Genomic DNA, 21454 nt, shown 5'->3' with positions numbered 1-21454 from the left:
GTTACATTGGTCCCATTAGCTTTCTATACATGCAATATTTAATCCTGTCACTAGGGGCACTCTAGCCAGTGAGTTTCCCGATAACATAAAAAGTATAAGAGAAGAAGTTTGAGGTAGGAAGGATGTGTTAACCACATGGCGAAACTTTCTCAACAATGCTTTCTTGTATTTTGGCCCTGGTTTGAGGAACCTGAGGTTCTAAACTCAAGTGTAAGTACTCCTGTTAGTACTTTGGTTGTATATATGATGTTTGGGAATGTTTATGTAAATGAGATGGGCAAATTTGTTAATGGTGTCACTAAGTTTCTTTGTTTGATTGATGCAGAGGGTTCAACATGCATGCATATGGAGGCAGCTCAATTGTAACTAGGACCTTGATCAAAAAGGGGATTAACTGTCTTCAGTTTGCCAACAACATCTTTGTAATCTATTGTTCATTTTACAAGCTACAGTTCGTATGGTTCCAGGCAGATGTGTCCTCATCAACAATGCACTTACGTACCGTTTTATCTTGCTCCTATTATCCCTAAGACTAAGTTTGTGGTAGCGAAAGACGCCACTATGATTGTCTGGACTATTCAATGTCTCCCTTGCAACTGAATTACTATGCACATTGTAGTATTACTGACTGTATGGTGATTTGTGGTGTAATACACATGGCTCATTGACAAGTGAATGTCTCTGGTCTCTTAATTTCTATATATAGCATTACAAGTGTTGTTAAAAGCAGGTGTTACAACATTACAGTAAACAAAAGTCCTACTGTTAGTCATGTCACCAATCCTGGTCATTTTTAACAGCCTCTCATACAAAGATGCTTTTCAGCATCCAGTACATTGCTGATTAAACTTTTTTTTTTTTACTCAGAAATATGAGTTATGTGATATAAATGTTGAGATGAAGAAGCGTAGAAGGTTCTGCAGCTAATGTCATTGTGGTCTGTAGGGTCACTGATTTCCTGATGGTGTGATTTGTGTTATAACGGCCTGCAGAGATCAGCGTGAGGTCGCGCTGAATAAACACCATCATTGACACAGTGTTATTACGATGTGAAGAGACACAAACCATTCTGCTCTGCTGCACTTGACTTGAGTTCATCCCGGAGGTCAGAGGTCATGTAAGGACCGCTGGAGGTTTAGGGCCAGAAACGCTAACTAATAGTCACCTGAAAAATAATGAATACTACAAGTCTGTACTATGCAGTCTATCTATAATGACACAATTTTTCCTTTAAATGTCACCAGTAGGACACATTATGTAACAGTACATTTCTGAAAAGAAATGACATTTATATTGAAAGGCAAAGAGTGATCATTGCGACAGCATTTTTATGTGTTTAATACATACTGTTAGAGGCACAGTATATCAGCAGCATATTAAGCTATATAACAGTGATGCTTGATAAGCACCACTGAAAATGATCAATTTATCCACAGACAGATTTAATTTCAAATCATGACAGACAAAGATTAGGGCATCTGTAATAGTGAATAGACACTTAGTTATGAACCACAGGGGGAAATCTCTCTGAGCTCTATTAGCACTGTCCCGCAGGATTTGTTAAATATTAATGATACTGAATAATTAACATTTAGAAATGAGGGTAGTTGTCAAGTGAGAATAAACCTTTTAACAGACCATAGAAATAATGGCCAGTGAGTGGAGGCTAAGTGATCATATCCAGACCATAACAAAACACAGTGTGTATAGAAATATCAGCAATTGTTTATTTTATTTTATGGTCATACAGAGAGAGAGAGAGAGAAAGAGAGAATTAGATGATCCCACAAAGTAAACTAAATGTGACCAACTAGAAACCACTCAATCTCTTCCTGAGAACTTCAAGTAGTTTTATAAACGAGAACCTGTCCTCCATCTGAAATGCAGTGACATACTGCAGTGCACCAGCCAATCAGAGACAGAGATTCACCTCTTAGTCCACATTTCATTAGCAGGCATCCAATCAGCGATTAAACTTTGTACACAGTGTTTAATTCACCAATAAAAGTTTTCAGTCATTTTGATTTATTACAACAATAAAAATCTGTAAATGTAAAACTTTTTGGCTATACACTTTATTTCAACATTAATTTTAGCTTTTTTTCCTGCTTAAGATAATATAGTTTCTCAGTACATTTGATGAAGATTATTCCCTGCTGACTCTGAGATCTGTGAGAGTTTCACTGAAAGCATGTTTTATATCTTTCTCATCTGTGAGAGCAACAAAGATTCAACATTCAGTTCATGATTTCACTCTCTGTTCTTAATGCAAGTGTACTTCAAACCAAACCTTAGTGACGAACCAGTCTGCTTTCTTCGATCTTAATAAATGTGTGTTTGTTAAAGCCTGATCGAGTGTGGACATGTCTGGTCTCTCCAGTGAAAACACTGCAGCTAATGGTGAATTCGTGATCTTTCAGGATCACGAGAAGACAAGTGAATGGTTCAATTCCATTTGCTACTGAATCCATACAGATCTCCTGTCCTATTTTTCTACTAAAGCAGAAACCTTGAAGAGTTTGATTGAGTTCTGTTTTCTCCTCACGTCTGAAATAGCAATCGGCTCACAAAACTGTCCCTCTTGTCAATTCCAACATTATTTTCCCCTTAAGTTGATCAAACTACTTTAAAAATATTAACAGCTTAAATTCACAAAATAAATAAATAACAATAAAATTAAATAATGCAATACAATCGGAATTTAGCCATGTTTATAAAACAACTGAAGTTTGAAATCACAAACACTATTAATAATGATTTTCTCCTCGCTTTTAAACTGAACATGTGTATTCATAAAATAGTAAATATTAATTAAGGTTCTCCTAGAAAGTGGTGTCTGCTTCTGTCTCTGAGACGGTCAGCGCCGTCGTTTAAGAGTCGTATCAGTGTGTCCACACAGCCAATGCTGAAACTGTACTTTTCATTTACAGTTTTCAATTACTGCCAACCAATTCAACCGCTCCAACACTTCACGAAGGTTTGTGAAATGCTATTTAGTGGCCTGGTTCAAAAGGGGAGAAAAAATGAATTTGCCCCTAAAAGTGCTAGCATTGCACTTTGTCACTGTGTGTGTGTGTGTGTGTGTGTGTGTGTGTGTGTGTGAGAGAGAGACAAAGACAGAGAAAGAGAACAGAAAAAAACAACAGAAAACAACAGAAAAACAAAGTAAACTTTAATGCCCTAAACAGAGACCTCACAACTGCAGAATATCTGAGTAGAGTGAAAGAGTGTAAATGAAGAAGACCGATGACGAGGTCCAGACTGAGCAGTCAGAGACAGACAGATCTCCACAGCACTGACTGCACAGAGAGAGACGCATCTGCCCTTACTGTGATGATGGAGGTGTGGAGACAGAGACACTTCCTCACCAGCTGAGAAGAACTATGAAGAAATCAGAAAGACATTCTATCCCAAATTTGAAGTGCATCACCCTGACTTCAAAACGTTAAACAAGAACACACAACTTCAGTATTTATTAGGTAAAAAACAAGATTGTATCTTACTAGCAGCAAGATAGATTGATGCCTGTCACAAAAAGAGGGAGGAGTCAACAAATCAGTGATGCGCCTACACACACGCACCACACTGAAATTAAGATGTTATTTGCTTTACTTTTTAAATGTACGTATATACATGCATTTTTTTTTTTTTGCATATATATCTGTTTTAAATTCAGTGTAAACACTATGCTTTGGCAATACATTGACGTGACATTCATACAGCCAAGCAGAGTAACTCACACTCAGAATTCGTGCTCTGCATTTAACCCATCTAAAGTACACACACACACACACACACACACACACACAGCGGTGGGCATCATTTATCTGCGGTGCCCGGGGAGCAGTCGGGGGTTCAGTGCCTTGCTCAAGGACACCTCAGTCGTAGTATTGCCGGTCGAGACTCAAACCCACAACCTTAGGGTTAGAAGTCAAACTATCTAACCACTAGGCCACGACTTCCCTGTGAACAATCATCATGCCAATAAAGCACATATTGATTTGAACTGAAGATTGAAAGAGAGAGATGGAGAGTTTCCAGTAAACATACAATCATGTTACTGTAAATGTAATAATAATAGTAATAATGATAGATAGACAGGTAGATGCTCTCAGGTCACAGGTGTGTGTGTGAAGCAATAATTGGTTATTAGATGCTCAGAGTATGAGTGCACCTGAAGACCCGTCAACACACAGCACTCATAATCAGACAAACAAGACAAACAGCAAACCTGTGTGTGTGTGTGTGTGTGTTCTTGTTTTTGTGTCATATCAGGACACAACTCTGTATAATGTCATGGGTATGACACAGGTATTACAAGGAGAGGGTGACTTATGAGGACATAACCCATGTCCCCATTTTTCAAAACGCTTATAAATCATACAGAATGAGTTTTTTTGAGAAAGTAAAAATGCACACAGTTTCCTGTGAGGGTTAGGGTTAGGTGTAGGGTTGGTGTAGGGCCATAGAATATACAGTTTGTACAGTATAAAAACCATTACACCTATGGGATGAACACACTTTACACAAAAACAGACAGTTCAGTGCTGTATTTAATGTTTGTGTAACCTTCATCTACACATTTAAATCGTCTGTTTCAGATGAGGATGATGCTGTCTGGTTGATTACTTAAGGAACCAAATCTAGTCCTAATATATATATGTATCTGTGTGTGTGTGTGTGTGTGTGTATATATATATATATATATATATATACACCCAGTTTCTCTTGAATATACACAGTGCTGGGTAGTTAATTATTTTTAGATTATACATGTAATCTGCATTATGTAATAAGATTCCCAAAAATCAATAGGCCTTTGCAATTTATTACATTATTATTATTATTATTATTATTATTATTATTATTCCAAACATATTATTTACTAACCAGAGTTTCTGTTCAATTGTCATTTAAAGAGCAGGTCATATGGTATTTTAAAGTGTCTAATATTGTGTTGGAGTCTCCTACAACAGGTTTAAATGCACCAATGTTCATAAAACATTGTAATTTCCTCTTTAACATTGTAAAAACCCCTCCCTTCCATAAGCCTACTTTGCTCTGATTGGTCAGCTGGCCAAGCCTGTTGTGATTGGAACAGAGAGGAGTCATTAGTCGCTTTTCCACTGTGTGGCCATTGCAGCCAGTGCTTCAAATGGGTCGGTGGGGCTAATAGACTCGGATCTGTAGCACCCAGGGGGGCAGGGTTTCATATTTTATTGAAGCAGCCCTGGGTGCCGCCATTGGCTAGCGGACCCCCACCTGCTGTTAGCATTCCATTGACTCCCATTAATTTTGACGTCACTTTGACAGCGAATAACTTTACATCCGAGGCATTTAAAGACTCCATCTGTCCATTAATTATTTCTAAAGAAGCCCCTTTACCTTGTATCTTACGTTGTGGTCCCGTAGAAGCAGTTTTTGTAAAAATAGGCTAACGATTGTGTCATAACCTGAGACTCTCTGTCGCACAGTAGATAAATTACTGTATGCACAGGAGGAGAAGCTCGCAGGCAATCTTTTACTGTCTACGAGGCTATCGGGGGGCCGTGGAGACATAAAGTCAAGGGAGAAGCCCATAGAGAGTCCATAAAAGCAACAGGACAAAATATTCAACAACAACTGCAAGATTCGGTGGGTGATTCAGATTTCTCTTGGCAAAGCTATTAGAAGAGTTACAAATGTCAGACAGGTTGCTCACGTGACATGTACGTCATCAAGCTCAGTTTGAGTCTGTGCAGTACGCTCGACCCCCAGGAAGTGCATGCTTCTAATTGACTTCACTTGTCTCCGTTGAATCCAACGTGGTTGCTGGGTCCGGCGGCAGTGGCTCAGTGGTTCATGTAGGTTGTCTACAAACCGGAAGGTTGGTGGTTCAATCCCCGGCTCCACCTGACCAAGTGTCGAGGTGTCCTTGAGCAAGACACCTAACCCCAGCTGCTCCCAATGAGCTGGATGGTGCCTTGAATGGCTGATACCGCAGTCGGTGTGTGAATGGGTGTGTGAATGGGTGAATGTGAGGCAAATTGTAAAGTGCTTTGGATGGCCATGTGGTCTGTTGAAAGCGCTATATAAATGCAGTCCATTTACCATTTCTTTTACTGTCTATGGTAGCAAAATAAGTCACTGGAACTAGCGCGATCACAAAACGAACACGATAAAAGCGGCCATTTGTTTGCATGCTTTGTTAAATATTTAAGTCCAAAAGCATCAATGTTTTACTATAATAAGTGATACATTGATCATAATTAATTAATTTATCAGGATTGAAAATTAGTCACACAGAAATAAAGCGTTATGAACATATCTAGACTTATTCAGTCGAGTCTGTTTCTGTTAATTTGTAGTCAGAGTATCCTATATATATATATATATATATCACATTTAGAAAGAATGATCGTTTATATATTTTTATATAAGCTCACAAACTAAAAAAAATAATCTTTATTACATTTTTATGACACAGGCAACGCGGAGATAAACTTGCCAAAAAGACTTATGACAGATAAAATATGTTACTAAATAAATACACAATTGACAATTGTGATAGAGAATAAGAAGCTGATGTCTGATTTCTTCAAGCGGTCACATTTACCATGTTTACTATGGTAATGTTAATGTCTAGCATGCATTTTCTTTTGCATCACTTATAAATATTTCTACCTTTTATGTAGATTATAATCCACATCAAATCGGATCAAGTTATTTCAAACACTCGCTGATGACTGAAAGTGAGTTTTGAGCTCAATTTATTTTAAAAAGTGTTTAATGCTGGTGTTAAAGCTGTTATCTTTCTGAAATGATCCACGTTGCTGACGCTCTCCAGACACAGAGAAACTCCTCTTTTTTTTTCATAACACCTCCTCTAGCCCCAGCTGGACCACTTTGGACCAAGGTCTTCATCGTGCCAAAAAAAGTGGAAATACGACTGGCGCTGGCACGCACTAGCATGCCCACTTTTGGCCCGACAGTGGGAACACGGCTATTGAGCCAGTTAGCCAGCACTACCCTTGACAAAGCACCTTTACATAAAACAATAATATAGTGCTCCAATCCATTCTTATAATAATGGCATAGCATACAAAAACAATTTACACAGCTAAAGTTTAGCTGCTAAACTGTGAACACTTAAAACAATAATGGTGGGCACATTAGCTGAGTGCTAACATGACTGTTACGTGTTTTGGTTGTTCCCTCTCTTTTTGTTATTGGTTGCATTTCTCTCCTTGTTATTGGTTTCTTCCTGTTTCCCGCTCTCTGCTGTTTCTGTTTTTAGGTGCTGTGATTGGTCGGGTAATGTGCCCGTCATGCAGTGTTGAGCCTGAACGCGTTCATTGAACGATAGTTCATGAACTCGTTCATATTTTGGGCGAACGTGAACTGAACGTGCTGTATTAATGCCTGATGAACGTTACTGTGAACTCATTCATTCTGGTGTCTGTGAACGGCACGCTCTCTCAGGTTAACTTCGTTCAATAGGGTGCCAGATTTCTATAGAGCCTTCCAGGCGAAAACCCGGCTAAAACACACCGTAAACGAGTCTTAATATGTAGCAGAAAAACACCCAATCTGGCAACACCAGCCACCAGTGTCGCACCGCCGTCCGCAGCATGTGTGACGCGTCATCAAAAAAAAAAACAGCAAATGACAGCAGCATGTAGCAAGAAGGCGTATGATCATTTAAAAGAATTTTATGATGTTTATGACAATGTCGGTGAGAATGGGAGACAAAGCATTAAAGCAACAATGGGGAAATGCTGTCCCCTCAATGCTAATGTAAACCCTGGTTGGATAAGGATTCAACATTGGATATGAAGATGAAATCTGAAGCATAGCTTCATTGTTAAAACTGATAAAATAATTGCTGTCTGTGATTCTATATGGGCTGTGGCAATAATTTTGAAAAATAATAGCTCGCAGCAACATATGGAAAAAAATAACTATGAACTAGTTCATTTTTGGAACTGTGAACTTTAGTTCAAAATTTTTGTAGTTTGAACTATGAACTGAACTAGTTCATTTTAAAATTTGTGAATTGAACTTTGAACTAGTTCATGTAGAAAGTGAACTTTCCCAACACTGCCGTCATGATTATCCTCAGCTTGTGAAACATCCAATCATTAATTGGCACAAGATAAAAGACACCCGTAAAGAACAGAGGAGGAGGAGCTTGGAGTGTTTGTTGGCTGGGCCAGTTTGTTTGAAGCTGCTGAATTAGTGGTGGTTCGCTTGTTGTGTTTGACAAAACATCTTGTCTGTCAAACTTCACCACCCCAGATAAAGGAAAGGGAAGTATGTCACGTGACTTACATTGAGCAAACATGTAGAATAACCCTTTTTTAGACACATTAGGGAAGGAGCGTGTGCAACCTTGTATACGTTTTGTTAGTTAGCGACGCTTTAGGTATAATGTGTTGAATGCCGAAGACTTAATTTTTGGGTTTTGTTTTCAGTTAGTGGGTGGAGATTTGGTCAAGTGAATGTTTTGTTGTTTTTGTTTGTTTTGCACCACTCATTTTCTTATCTCTGAGGCTTTTCAAATTAGTGTTATTTTTCTTTGTATGTAGTTGTAAATAAGGTTTTGGTTGGTGTTTTCATTTGTATAAGTTATATTTCCTGTGCTTGTGTATACGGACCATAACCCTCTTACGTACCTGTGTCGAATGTACAATCAAAACCAAAGGTTAATGCGATGGGCTTTAGTGGTTCAAAATTATAATATTGAGATTCGACACAAGAAAGGAGTGGAAAATCTGGTCGCGTCTGCTCTCTCTAGAGCGTAGCTCTTATGAAGGGTATTATATTATAAGAGAGGGGGTATCTAGTTTTGTGATTTTTAAGGGATGGGGTGTTACGTGTTTTGGTTGTTCCCTCACTTTTTGTTATTGGTTGCATTTCTCTCTTATATATTCCAATATCTTGATATTCATTTCTTCTTGTTTCCCGCTCTCTGCTGTTTCTGTTTTTAGGTGCTGTGATTGGTTGGGTAATGTGCCCATCATGATTATCCTCAGCTTGTGAAACATCCAATCATTAATTGGCACAAGATAAAAGACACCCGTGAAGATCAGAGGACGAAGAGCTTGGAGTGTTTGTTGGCTGGGCCAGTTTGTTTGAAGCTGCTGAATTAGTGGTGGTTCGCTTGTTGTGTTTGACAAAACACCTTGTCTGACAAACTTCACCAGCCCGGAGATTAAGAAAAGGGAAGTATGTCATACGTGACTTACATTGAGCAAACATGTAGAATAACCCTTTGTTAGACACACTAGGGAAGGAGCGTGTCCCACCTTGTGTAAGTTTTGTTAGTTAGCGACGCTTTGGGTATGGCGTGTTGAACGCCGAAGACTTTATTTTCGGGTTTTGTTTTCAGTTAGAGGGTGGAGATTTAGTCAAGTGAATGTTTTATTGTTTTTGTTTGTTTTGCACCGCTTACTTTCGTATCTCCGAGGCTTTTCAAATTAGTGTTATTTTTCTTTGTATATAGTTTTGGTTGGTGTTTTCATTTGTATAAGTTATATTTCCTTTTGTAATTAAAGTGAACCTCTTATTGTCATGTCAGTGGTCCTAGTGTCATTCTCTCCCAGTACTCCCCAGAGACCAAAATTATAGGGTTGTTTATATTTTATTATGTACGTCTTCCTTATTCCTCTATGCCATCAGGAGACGTAACAATGACTAACTGATAAAACGATACAGTTTGTAAACCAAAATATGCCTATAATGTTTGAAGAACGACAGACTAAAGACACTGTCTTAACTTTTAATCAGAACAGCTGTATCACAGGAGCACCAGCATACACTCACTCATCTCTCCAGCATTAACCCTATAACTGCCGCTGCAGCACAATAAACAGCCATGTCACAATGATTATAAAGTCTGTGTGCTACACTTCATTCTTTATTATTAAATTAAATCTATTATTAACAACGTCAGTCTACAATAATCAACACAGTCTTAGGAAATAGTGTGTTCACAGCGAATTATCAGAACTACTTCAGTTGGACCGTTATATGCTTTACCTGGAAACCTAAAGCTGAACTAGGTATACATCACATATTAGCACAAAAACTTTTGACCACTCAGTTGAAAACGTACACATAATGTATCAATCGTACTTACAGGTTGTGGTTCAGAGAGCTTGTTAGTCCAAATTAAGAAGATCAGAAGACAACGAAGATAAAAGCCAAGATTATAGAAGCAGTCCTTGATAAAATGACATGCACACAACAAAAGGTTTGAATTGTATTTCTTTGGTATCTTTGAACACAGCGTCTTCTCAACAGGATGTAAACACACTAATAGTGGAAGTGTTTGTGGGCAGGTCAGACTCATAATTTGTGGGCAGCCGGGGATTATGATAATGTGTTACCCAGTGACGTGTACCCGTAACAAGCAAAAGATTCGAAAATATAACGACCCGTTAAAGCGACTATGAGTCGACTATCTCTTTTGAGAGACAACATCTTTATTTATCATGCACTTTTTTTTATTAACAACTTTCCAGATTGCTTTCATTTAAGTATTATATTTAAGGTTATAAACTGCAAAATAGATATTTTTCAAAAGCCCATATGATCTGCTCTTTAAGTTTAATTCGTTATCAGTAATCTGGGCTACAATTTGTAAGTAATTTGCCCAGCGCTAGATATACATCACAATAGGGTAGAAAAATGTAATCTGTTTAATGCTGACTTCAATCTTATTGCAGGTGTAATGCTTATGAATTGACACATTATATGAGAAATGCTACAATGCTTAAATCATGTGTAGTTATTCAACTTAAGAACTTCATTCTGTAGCGACTTGATCTCAGCTCACTGATGTTGTGTTTTCTCTGCAGTTCTGTGGTTTGGTTGCTGTTATTTGTAAAGACGAAAGCATCTGTCCTGCCTGTTCTGCAGCAAATTCATTTTAATTACATGTTTAGGACGTCACTCCCAGACAACATGTATTTTCATTTAAGCTAATTATCTCTTGCAGCAGCTCCTTCATTACCGTCTCTCATCATGGCGGGAGTTTGCTGATGTTCAGGAGTCACCTGTAGACCACAGCTGCCACATTATGCACTAACACATGCTGTCGGGTTATTGTGCATATAGTTCTCTATTTCTATAGACATGTAGCTGTGTATGTGTTTGAATGCTTCTGCTGTTGTGAGTTTCTCAAATCATAAATATTAGGAGAAAAAAAAGGAACAGAACTGTAATAGAACATTTTATGTGGCCAGAGACGAACACAGAGTACCACATTTGATTGAAGCAGTTCACACACACTCACTCACTCACTCACTCACTCACTCACTCACACTCACTCACTCACTCACTCACTCACTCACACTCACACTCTCATTCACTCCCAAATTCTGAATTCAAATTTTCATTTTATGGCCCATCAGATTTCTGATCCACAGCAAATTAATATGGCCACAAACAAATCTATCAAATCCAGCATCAAAACACAGTACACTCCCTATCAGAGAGAGAGAGAGAGAGAGAGAGACAGGGAGAGAGAGAGAGAGAGAGAGAGAGAGAGAGAGAGAGAGAGAGAGAGAGGCTTAAAACATAATTATTTGATCATTAATCATATTTCATTCCAATACTTCATCCAAAATTCTACATAACAATAAATAATTTAAAAATACAAAAAAAAAGCAATCAATACAGATTACAGCCCATTCATTACATCTTTAAAACCAACATTTCATCCTCCTCGATCTCACACAGAAAACTCCCCACTGACCACATTGCAGAAAAGTCTAAAATATTATTAACTAATTTGAAATAAGCAAACTCAATTTTAATACGAGCAGCCACCATCCCCTTCAGAACTCTCTCTGGATCAACTGAACCAGTTCCTAAGATCCTATTTTTCCGAGTCCTCCAAATTGCCATCTTGGCTGTTCCCAAAAGGTAATTTAACAAAACCACTTTTCTTCAATCACTGACTTTGTACTTTGGACCACTAATAAAAACTTTATAGGAAAATTCCTCTCCCACACATTCAAAACAAATCTCTAAAAAATAAAAAAGGCCTCTTAACCTCTCACACTGGATAAACAAATATTGAACCGCTTCTTCAGTTCCGCAAAAAAGGCATTCCCTCCCTACTTCTGGATTCAGGTGCGCCACGTGTCTGTTCGTAGCTATTATACCATACATCAGTCTCCACTGTAAATCTGCTATACGCTTCTCAATAGGAGGCTTATACAGAGATCTCCAGCATCCTCTGAAGTCTGGCCCAAACACTTCTGTCCACCTCCATGTTTTAACTCTTCTCACAACAGTTTGATGAGACACTTTATCACACACACAGTGCACTTTTAGCATGGATTGGTAGAATGAAGTCAAATGATTCAAATCCAGCTCATTAACTTTCAGTAAAAACAGCTGCTTGTCATATCCCAGGTTTGATGCTCTTCTCAAGAGAGCACATGCCACATTTGTCCACCCCACGTCCTCCTCGTACAACAGCCTCTTCGCTGCTTGTAATCGAAAGGTGTGGATCCTGCTCCTTATGTCGATCAGACTTTGTCTCCCCTCTTGAGTTGGAAGGTACAGAGCTGGTGCAGGAATCCAATGCTGTCCTGACCAAAAGAACTCCACCAATTTTCTCTGGATACTTTTAACAATGTCATCTGGTGGCTTTAAAACATTGAGTCTGTGCCATAACATGGAGGCGGCCAGGTTATTTGTAACCAAAACTCTACCCCTGTAGGATAGCTCTGGCAATAGCCATTTCCATTTAGATAACTTAGCAGACACCTTCTCCAGCAAACCCTCCCAGTTCTTCTTTCTATAGCTTTCTACTCCTAAAAACACTCCAAAAATTTTTAAACCTTCCCTTCCCCAATGCAATCCCCTAGGAAGTGACGGTGGCCCACCATTTTCCCACTGGCCCACGATAAAACCATAACTTTTCCCCCAATTAACTTTGTCCGAAGATGCTTTTTCATAAATATCCAAGCTATCACGTAATATTTGCATATCCCCTTGCCCAGTAACAAAAATAGTTACATCATCGGCATAGGCCGATACAAAATATCTCTGCTCTTTTGGGTCACCTGGAACCATGAAAGCCTTTAATCTGTTTCTTAATTTGCATAACAGAGGCTCAATTGCTAGGCTGTAAAGTTGCCCTGAGAAGAGGACACCCCTGTCGAATACCTCTTTTCACCGGCAAAGGATAGGTCAATCCATTCCCCATCTTAAGCATTATTGAAGCCCCTTTATACAACAAATGGATCCATGAAATAAAACAATTCCCGAACCCAAATGATTCCAAGACATTAAAAATATTCTCATGGCCCACCCGGTCAAATGCTTTCTCCTGATCAATAGACAAAATCCAATGTCACAACTTTCTTTACAAGACACATCAATAACATCTCTTATTAAAAACAGATTGTCCATAATTGTGCGACCAGGAATACAATATGTTTGCTCTCCTTTAACCACAATATGTAAATATTTTTTCAACCTATTGGCTAAAACTTTTGCGAATATTTTATAGTCCGTACACATCAAAGAAACAGGGCACCATTTTTTTTTTTAAAAACCTAGGTCTCCATTTTTTGGTAAAAGAGTGATTACAGCCCTCTGACAGCTAGTTGGTAACATTCCCTTTTCAAAACATTCTCAACCCACTTCACGCACGCCCTGTGGAGAGTTGCTGAACTGCTTCTGAAAGTTCATTAAGGTTGATCATGGTGTCAAGCTTCTTCTTATCCCCAGGGTTGCAACTTTGGAAGTCCTTGTAATAATTTTGCCATATTCTCAGAGTCACAGTCAGTATTACCATATAAATCAGCATAAAAATCCATTGCCATTTTCCTCATTTCTGTTGGGTTTGAGGTTAATGTTCCATTTTCCTTGTGCAGGTGAAGAATACGCTTTTGTTGTACAGCTTTTTGCTCCAGATTAAAAAAGTAAGAAGCGGGAGAGTCCATGTCTTTGATAGAAGAAATTCTTGCTCTAATTAAGGCTCCCTTTGCTCTTTCCTTTAAGATAGCTCTTAATTCAAGTTTCCTATTCCTTAAATCGTTGGATACACCCAAAACATTTACATCCATCACATTTTCTATGCCAATAATTTCTTTCTCCAACTGTTCAATTTTCTTTTTAATACACACAGTAGTATTGTAGGAAAAATGTTGACCAAAAAACCTTCATTTGTGTTTTCCCCAACTCCCACCATTGTGTCATTGTTTCAAAATTACCTTTGTTCAATTTCCACAATTTCCAAAAATCACCAAATTTTTCACAAAAAGACCTGTCCTGCAGCAATTTTGTATTAAAGTGCCAATAATACCTGGGCCGTTCTAAAGTAGTGATGTTAAAATCTATGGTTGCAATATGATGATCTGAAAAACCGTATAATAGAATAGCTACTCCAGCACTCAGATTTGACCCATGACTGAAGACGCTCTCCCCCTCCCACCATCTACACCACTCTACTTCATTTTTACAATCTGTATGTGTTTCTTGCAAAAAAAGAAACATTTACATTCTTAATTTTAATTAATTCAGCAATCAAAGCTCTCTTGCTCTTGTCTCTCCCTCCGTTAATATTTAAAGAGGCTACCCTTATCATCTCCATAGAAAATATAAAGAGATAGAAAAGAGAGACAGAAAGAAATAAAGAATATAGTAAAGTCATCTTGAGTGATGTATAAACCATTGATTAAATTATTTGAATTTACATTTTATAGGGGTTTTATGCCTTCACAGTTTTGCAAGAAACTTTTTTAAACGAAATCGCTTTCTCTGACTGAGTTCATCTTCTCCAACCTTCCTCTGCCAATAATGTACAGAGGTCTCAAACCTCTTCAGATCAGAAAAATAATTCCGCACATCAATAGATTTTCCAAAGGTTTCATCCAAGTTTTTTTATTAATCTAGTGAATAAACCTGCTCACAGCTTTTTTGAGAAACATCTGACACGTCTGAAAAATCAGACAACCCACCACCATTATCATCATCATCGTCGTCATCATCATCATCCATTTCCTCAACAACCATTTCTGATTGCACCTTCTTAATCAAGGATACTATCTTTCCTCTTTCCAAACCTTCACCTTTCAAACCGATTGAAAAAATCCTCCGTCTGGCCTGTATTCACTGAGTCTGAACTCTCCCCAGTATCACCCTGCTCAGACCCCTGTACCACAACACTGCTCTCAACAGTCACATCAGTCACAACATTAACTTCCTTCATTTTTCCCTGTTTTATCTTACTACCAGAAGCTTTCTCTGTATCTTTTTCATTATTTGGGAAAGAATCTTTTATTATCAATCCTTTCTTCAAATTCGAAAGGAAATGTTAAGCGTCGGTTCATTTAAAAACATTGTACACCTGCCGCCTAAACGACAACACGTGTTTTAAAGCAGCATTTTTACAACCCAGTGGAACTGTTCTAATTCCACTGGCAAGTTTTCCAAAACGAGAAAGCTCTCGCTCAATATCTGCATCCGGAATAAAAGTCGGAACATTAGAAACCGTCACCTTCGTTGTGATTGAAACTAACGGTTGAACAGGAACAAATGAGCCACTTACCGAAATCCCACTCTCGATCAAAAACATGAACCAGATTTTCTTCTTTCAGAAATATCACTACTTGTTCATCCTAGACGCCGAGATGATATCTTCTACCGGTACACCTGCCTGAGTCACACACCTGATCCCGTGTCGGAGCGACAGGCCTGACGCCTGCACACTCGTGTGAGTGTTAGACGAAATCCTAACTCCGACACGCCACAACTCCCACGGAAAACAAACTCAGTTTTTTTTTTTTTTTTTATTTAAATAAATGAATACGAAAAAATAAAAAGCAAGAAACTGTGAAAGTTTTTAGAAAATTTCCTCTCACCTAGATCACCCTCCCATGCAATCCCTTCCAGCTTCCCAGCATGCACCAGAGAGAGAGAGAGAGAGAGAGAGAGGGAGACTTTGACTTTTACAAGTCTTTATTTAAACATTTCCTAAACTACTAAGATAAAATATGTTCTACCCATTCAGACATACTGTCACAACATGCATATATGCAGAGACAAACCCCAAAACCATATAATATATATACATGTATATGATAAATAAATAAATATTAAATACATACAAAAATAAGAAGTTAACAAACAAATATTACCAGTTAAACACTAGTCTCATCTTCCCATATTGACAATATAGCACCATTTACACACAATTTAAACTCAAATTCAAGTAAATTCTTTGTACTTTGATAATATTTATGTTCCACCCTGATCCTTGATTCAACCAAAGCAGTAAAAATCAGCAGTGCATTTACATTTTTTTCCCTCAATTGCCATTCTACAGGTCTTCCAAATTGCTAATTTAGATTGTCCAACTATAAAATTTGCCAAAATACACTGTTCTTTGTGTGTTTTTGAATACTTGCAGCCATAAATAAAAAATATCTTATTAAAACAAAAACCTAAATTCCCAAGTATTCTTTCCAATACTGTAAATAGTGGTACTAGCCTGGAACATTCAGCAAAAACATGAAACAAAGTCTCTGGTTTAGTACAAAATATACAAGGTGATGAAACAGACATATTAAACTTAGAAACAAAACTATTTGTAGATAACACACAGTGCAATATTCTCCACTGCAAATCTCCAGAGCGTTTTGGAAGTGGACCTTTATACAATAACCTCCAAGAAGGAGAAAGATCATCAGAAACCATTAGATGTTCCTTCCATTTTGTATCACATCTACGATTAATATCTTTAAAATGATCAGCCTTTACACACATCTGATAAAACTCTGTTTTTCCAACAGCTTGAAAATCAAGCTCTTGTAGCCCCTTGAACTTCAACAACTCCCCCTCTTGGTCACACTCTGTGCAACCCTTTGGGGACACAAATAACTTAGGGAAGGAACATTGCATCAATTCACCTGACAGAAAACAATTTACAAAATGTAGGAATTGAGAAGGAAAAACAGCTTTCAGGCCGCTTATGAAATGTCTCACCATCCTCACAGACCTGAATCCCACTTATTCACAAATTTCAATTGTTGGTCTCCATTTTCTGGAATCAATATCAATCAGATGTGCAACCCTTTTCCATAAATGTTTTAACAATGATGTTAGATGTGCAAACAATGCCACCAAGATAGGGGTTATAAAACAGTGGTTCATACAGGCCAAAATTGTGATTTTCTCGTCTAAATCCCTTAAGAACAGTCCAGGAATTTAAAACTGAAGCATAGAATTTCACATCAGGTATAAAATTCCAACTATACTGGGACATCAAAAACAATTGTTTGTCAAGGGAAAAACCAACAAAAGTTCTAAGCAAAGCCAAGCCAAAAGACACCCATGGTGTAGAAAGCTTCCTAACATAAAGTAAAGTCTGAGCAACTTTCAGCCTCATAGCTTTAACTTTGTCTGCCAAATCGATCATCCCCTGACTTCCTTCATTAACTGGCAAGTAAAGAGTTGCAGGGGGAAGCCAATGATGGCCGTCCCAAAAAAAAAATCAACAAAAATCTTCTGCAGATGTCGCAATAGGATTTTTGGTGGATCGAGTACATTTAACCTATGCCACAGCATAGATGCTGCCAAATTATTAATAATAAGCACTCTACCCCTATATGATAGTTGAGGGAGAATCCACCTCCACTTGTGTAAACGGCCAGACACTTTATCAATTAAACCTTCCCAATTCTTCTCCATATAACTCTCTTTCCCCAAGAAAACCCCAAGCATTTTAAACCCTTCCAAGCTCCAAGAACAGTGCTGAGGAAGTACTGGCGGACCTCCGTTTTCCCATTTGCCCAGCAAAGAGGTTGCACTCTTATGCCAATTTATTCTTGAAGAGGCCCTCTGATAGATATTCAGTGATGCTATCAAGTCCCTTCCAATCACCGACCAGAACTGTTCATAGAATTCTGTGTTTAGTCCATCCAACCCTGGTACTTTTCCTGAAGAAAGTCCATGAACAGCTACTGTCATCTCATCAAAAGTCAAAGGCTGATCAAGTCTAGATTTCTCCTCTTCCGCTGAGTTGAGGTAAATCTTGAAGAAGCATGTCAGCCATTTCATCTTCACAGGGTTCCGCCTTATAAAGATTCTCATAAAAAGATAAAGCATAGGACATTATGCCACGATCGTCAGTCACTTCTCCTCCTCCTGGAAGTTTCAAATGACAAAGTCTTCCTATTCACTGTTTTTTCCTCTAGACTAAAAAATGTAGATGTCGGTGCATCCATGTTATTAAAGGAGGTAAACCTGGCACGGATAAGTGTCTCTTGGGACCTTTCTTCCAAAAGATTCCGTAAGAAAAATGTATCCCTTTCGAGTCTTTCGGCAATGTCCACCTCATCCATTTTATCCTCAGTGTAAAGAATATCTTGTTCAAGCTGTTTCAATGTACTTTCCAAAATACTTTTGTTATAGGCAGTTGACAAAAAAGTTTAATTTGTATTTTGCCAATATCACACCACTGACTTAGGGACTTGTATAGCATTTTCTCTCTCTCCAGGTTTCCCAGAAAAGGGTGAAAGAGTGCACAAAATTGTGATCTTGTAACAGTCTACTATTAAATTTCAAAAATGAGTGCGTAAAAGTGCTCTGTGCAACAGAAACCTCAACAGACGTATGATGATGATCAGATAGAGCAGTGGGAAAAATACAGCTATTAAAAAATTTACACCTAACGCTTTTCTGCACATAAATCCTATCAAGTTGAGCTCCAGATATCATATTAGAGTTTACTTTCATCCAGGTATATTGTTTAGTCAGAGGGAAAACTTCTCTCCACACATCCACAAGACAATGACAATTTATCACATTTTTAGGAGAGGGGGGGGGGGGGACGAAGGGAGAGAGACAGAGAGAGAAAGAGAGAGAGAGAGTAAATACTCATCCATGATCTCTCTCTCACACACACACACATACACACACATGTATGTGAAAATCAAATCAAACTCTCTGTAGAGAAAAAATGGGGATGTGCTACATATTGAATGAACAATGTGAAATGTCTGAACTGATTGCGCTATATTTTACACATGATCATTTTCTATTCTTATTTTAAAATCATTTGAAACCTTTTAAATACGTTTTAAATATTTCTTTGTTAATTTTTACATTCCTTGTTTAATGTTTTTGTTTGTTTGTTTGTTTTGAATGACCATGTGTATGAACTGTGCTATAGAAATGAACTTGCCTTGATTAATGTGGCTAATGAGCTAAAAATGCACTCACCCCATCTGAGATCAGGATGAGTGTTTTTCTTCATCAGATTCAGCGTTGCCAGACGTACGATAATTATCGTATTTGTACGATCATTTTTACATCTGTACGATGTACGATCAATAATGAAAAAAATCCTGTAATGTACGATAATTTCAGAATTGTATGAAAATGGTAGTTGCAGTCACAGGGCTTCTTTTCTCATACACGAAATCGGCTCATTACAGACACTCTAAATGCATTTGTGTGGACCTCAGGGTGTGTTAAGAATGCAGGAGGGTGCCCTGCTTTAAAGCCAACGGACACTATGTTGTTAATATGAGCCGCGAAGCAGACAGTCACTGAAAATAATGGGTTAGTATTTTGTCGCACTGCTTCCGTCCAACCATACGCCTAGTTATTTATTGTGGTAATTTGCAGGTCGTGTCAAAATGTTGTTGGTTTATAATAGATAAATAACTCTTTTGACTCGTGTACGATAATTTTCTTCCAAATACGATAATTTTGAACTTCTGGTACGATACTTGGACATTTCCAATCTGGCAACACTGATCAGATTTGGAGAAATGTAGCAGTGCATCATTGTCTCATCAGTGGATCCAGTGGATTCGATGTATTTGAGTAATAAACATCTTAATGCTGGATTTGTTTCATCTTTTGTCTTCTCCAGATGTTCACTGATGGACTGGAGTGCTGTGGATTATTGTGATTTTTTTATCAGCTGTTTGGACTCTCATTCTGTATTTACATTTTAAATACACATGCAATAATACATCAGTGTGCCATTTTTGATGTGTGTCTCGAACAAGATGTAAGCTTCAGTGTTCAGGGAAGATTATCAGTGAAAATAATTTCTGTCACACAACTAAAATACTTTTTGCTCTTTTTGTAGTAGCATAAAGATTCTTCCAAAATCTGTCTCGTGCATTGCACAGAAATAACAATGAGCTAAAACAGCTTGAGTGATCGTGCTCGTTCTCTCACAGTGATCATTGCTCAGCTCCCTGCCGTCATGGCCTTTTTACCCATAAACCCCTGCTGATAAGCCCCACCCCACCATGCCCTCGGTGAGCTGTGATCTGACAGCTGATCAAAGAAAATGTTGATTTCACGCCATTTGGAGCACAATTAAAGTGGCTCTGATACCTGCCCTGTGTCTGTCTCTGCGCTCCGCTGCATCCTTTGTGCCGACCGACGGCGTCCAATCAGGCGGAACTGAGCGTGAGTGACAAGCGGAATGAGTGCGTCTGATTGGACGGCTTTGATTGTAGCGTGCGTGAGCTGACGGCTCTTTCAGAGCACATATATTGATGTTTCATCTTGTCACATATGAGCCACGATAAACCTGACAGCTCTGAAGAATCACAGAGTGACAAACTCACTCCAGTCTTGTATTTGTAGTGATGCTACTCATGCAAATACACTTTGAAATGTGTTGATTTAGTTTTATTATTGACTGCAGTGTTTAGGACTCTGGTTAACTCACACTGTGGAGTATATATATATATATATATATATATATATATATATATATTACAAATATATCTGTTGATGAAAATGACATTCAATTATATTTTTGTTGAGGTCAGTACATTCAGCATTACTTTAACCATATTTTCATAGTCAGAAATTACATGAAAAATCCCACTTAAGTGGGTACTGAAAAACTGAAACTTAATTTGACATAGAATACAATTAAATGTAAAAAAATATTAAATCCAGTTCAAACTTAAGTAGATTATTTTAAAGTATATGATTAACATAGTAAGACATATTTACAAAAAAGGTATTTTAAAGTCTAATTTATATTTATTTATTATTACTATTACTGTTATATATTTTTTTTTTTTGTAAGTGTGAAATGTCACATTTTTATTATTCTTTTTTCAAGTTTAAAACTTGTCTTAGCACAATGGCATTTATGATGCAGTACATTATCAGATTATATCACTATTTGAAATTTGCTGATTAATAATGAGATTAAGATGTTTTTGTTTGCTTTTTTGTTTTAGTGTATCCTAAATAAATTAGAGAGGAGCTGTACTTGACTGAAATAGACTAAAGTCTCAGACTATGTGTATTTGCTGTAAAAAATCTTTGATATGATACCATGAATCTTTCAGAGTTGCACAGAATTTGTGGTAAAGGTCACATTTTGTTTCCCCGTGCGACTGAAATAAAAGTTTTGACTGGAAGGAGAACCGAAACTTTACCATTTACTCTGCGTTTGAAGCCACAC

This window comes from Carassius carassius, chromosome 3 (genome assembly GCF_963082965.1).
Source record: "Carassius carassius chromosome 3, fCarCar2.1, whole genome shotgun sequence".
Lineage (NCBI taxonomy): Eukaryota > Metazoa > Chordata > Actinopteri > Cypriniformes > Cyprinidae > Carassius > Carassius carassius.
Note: the sequence above shows the minus strand (reverse complement) of the source record.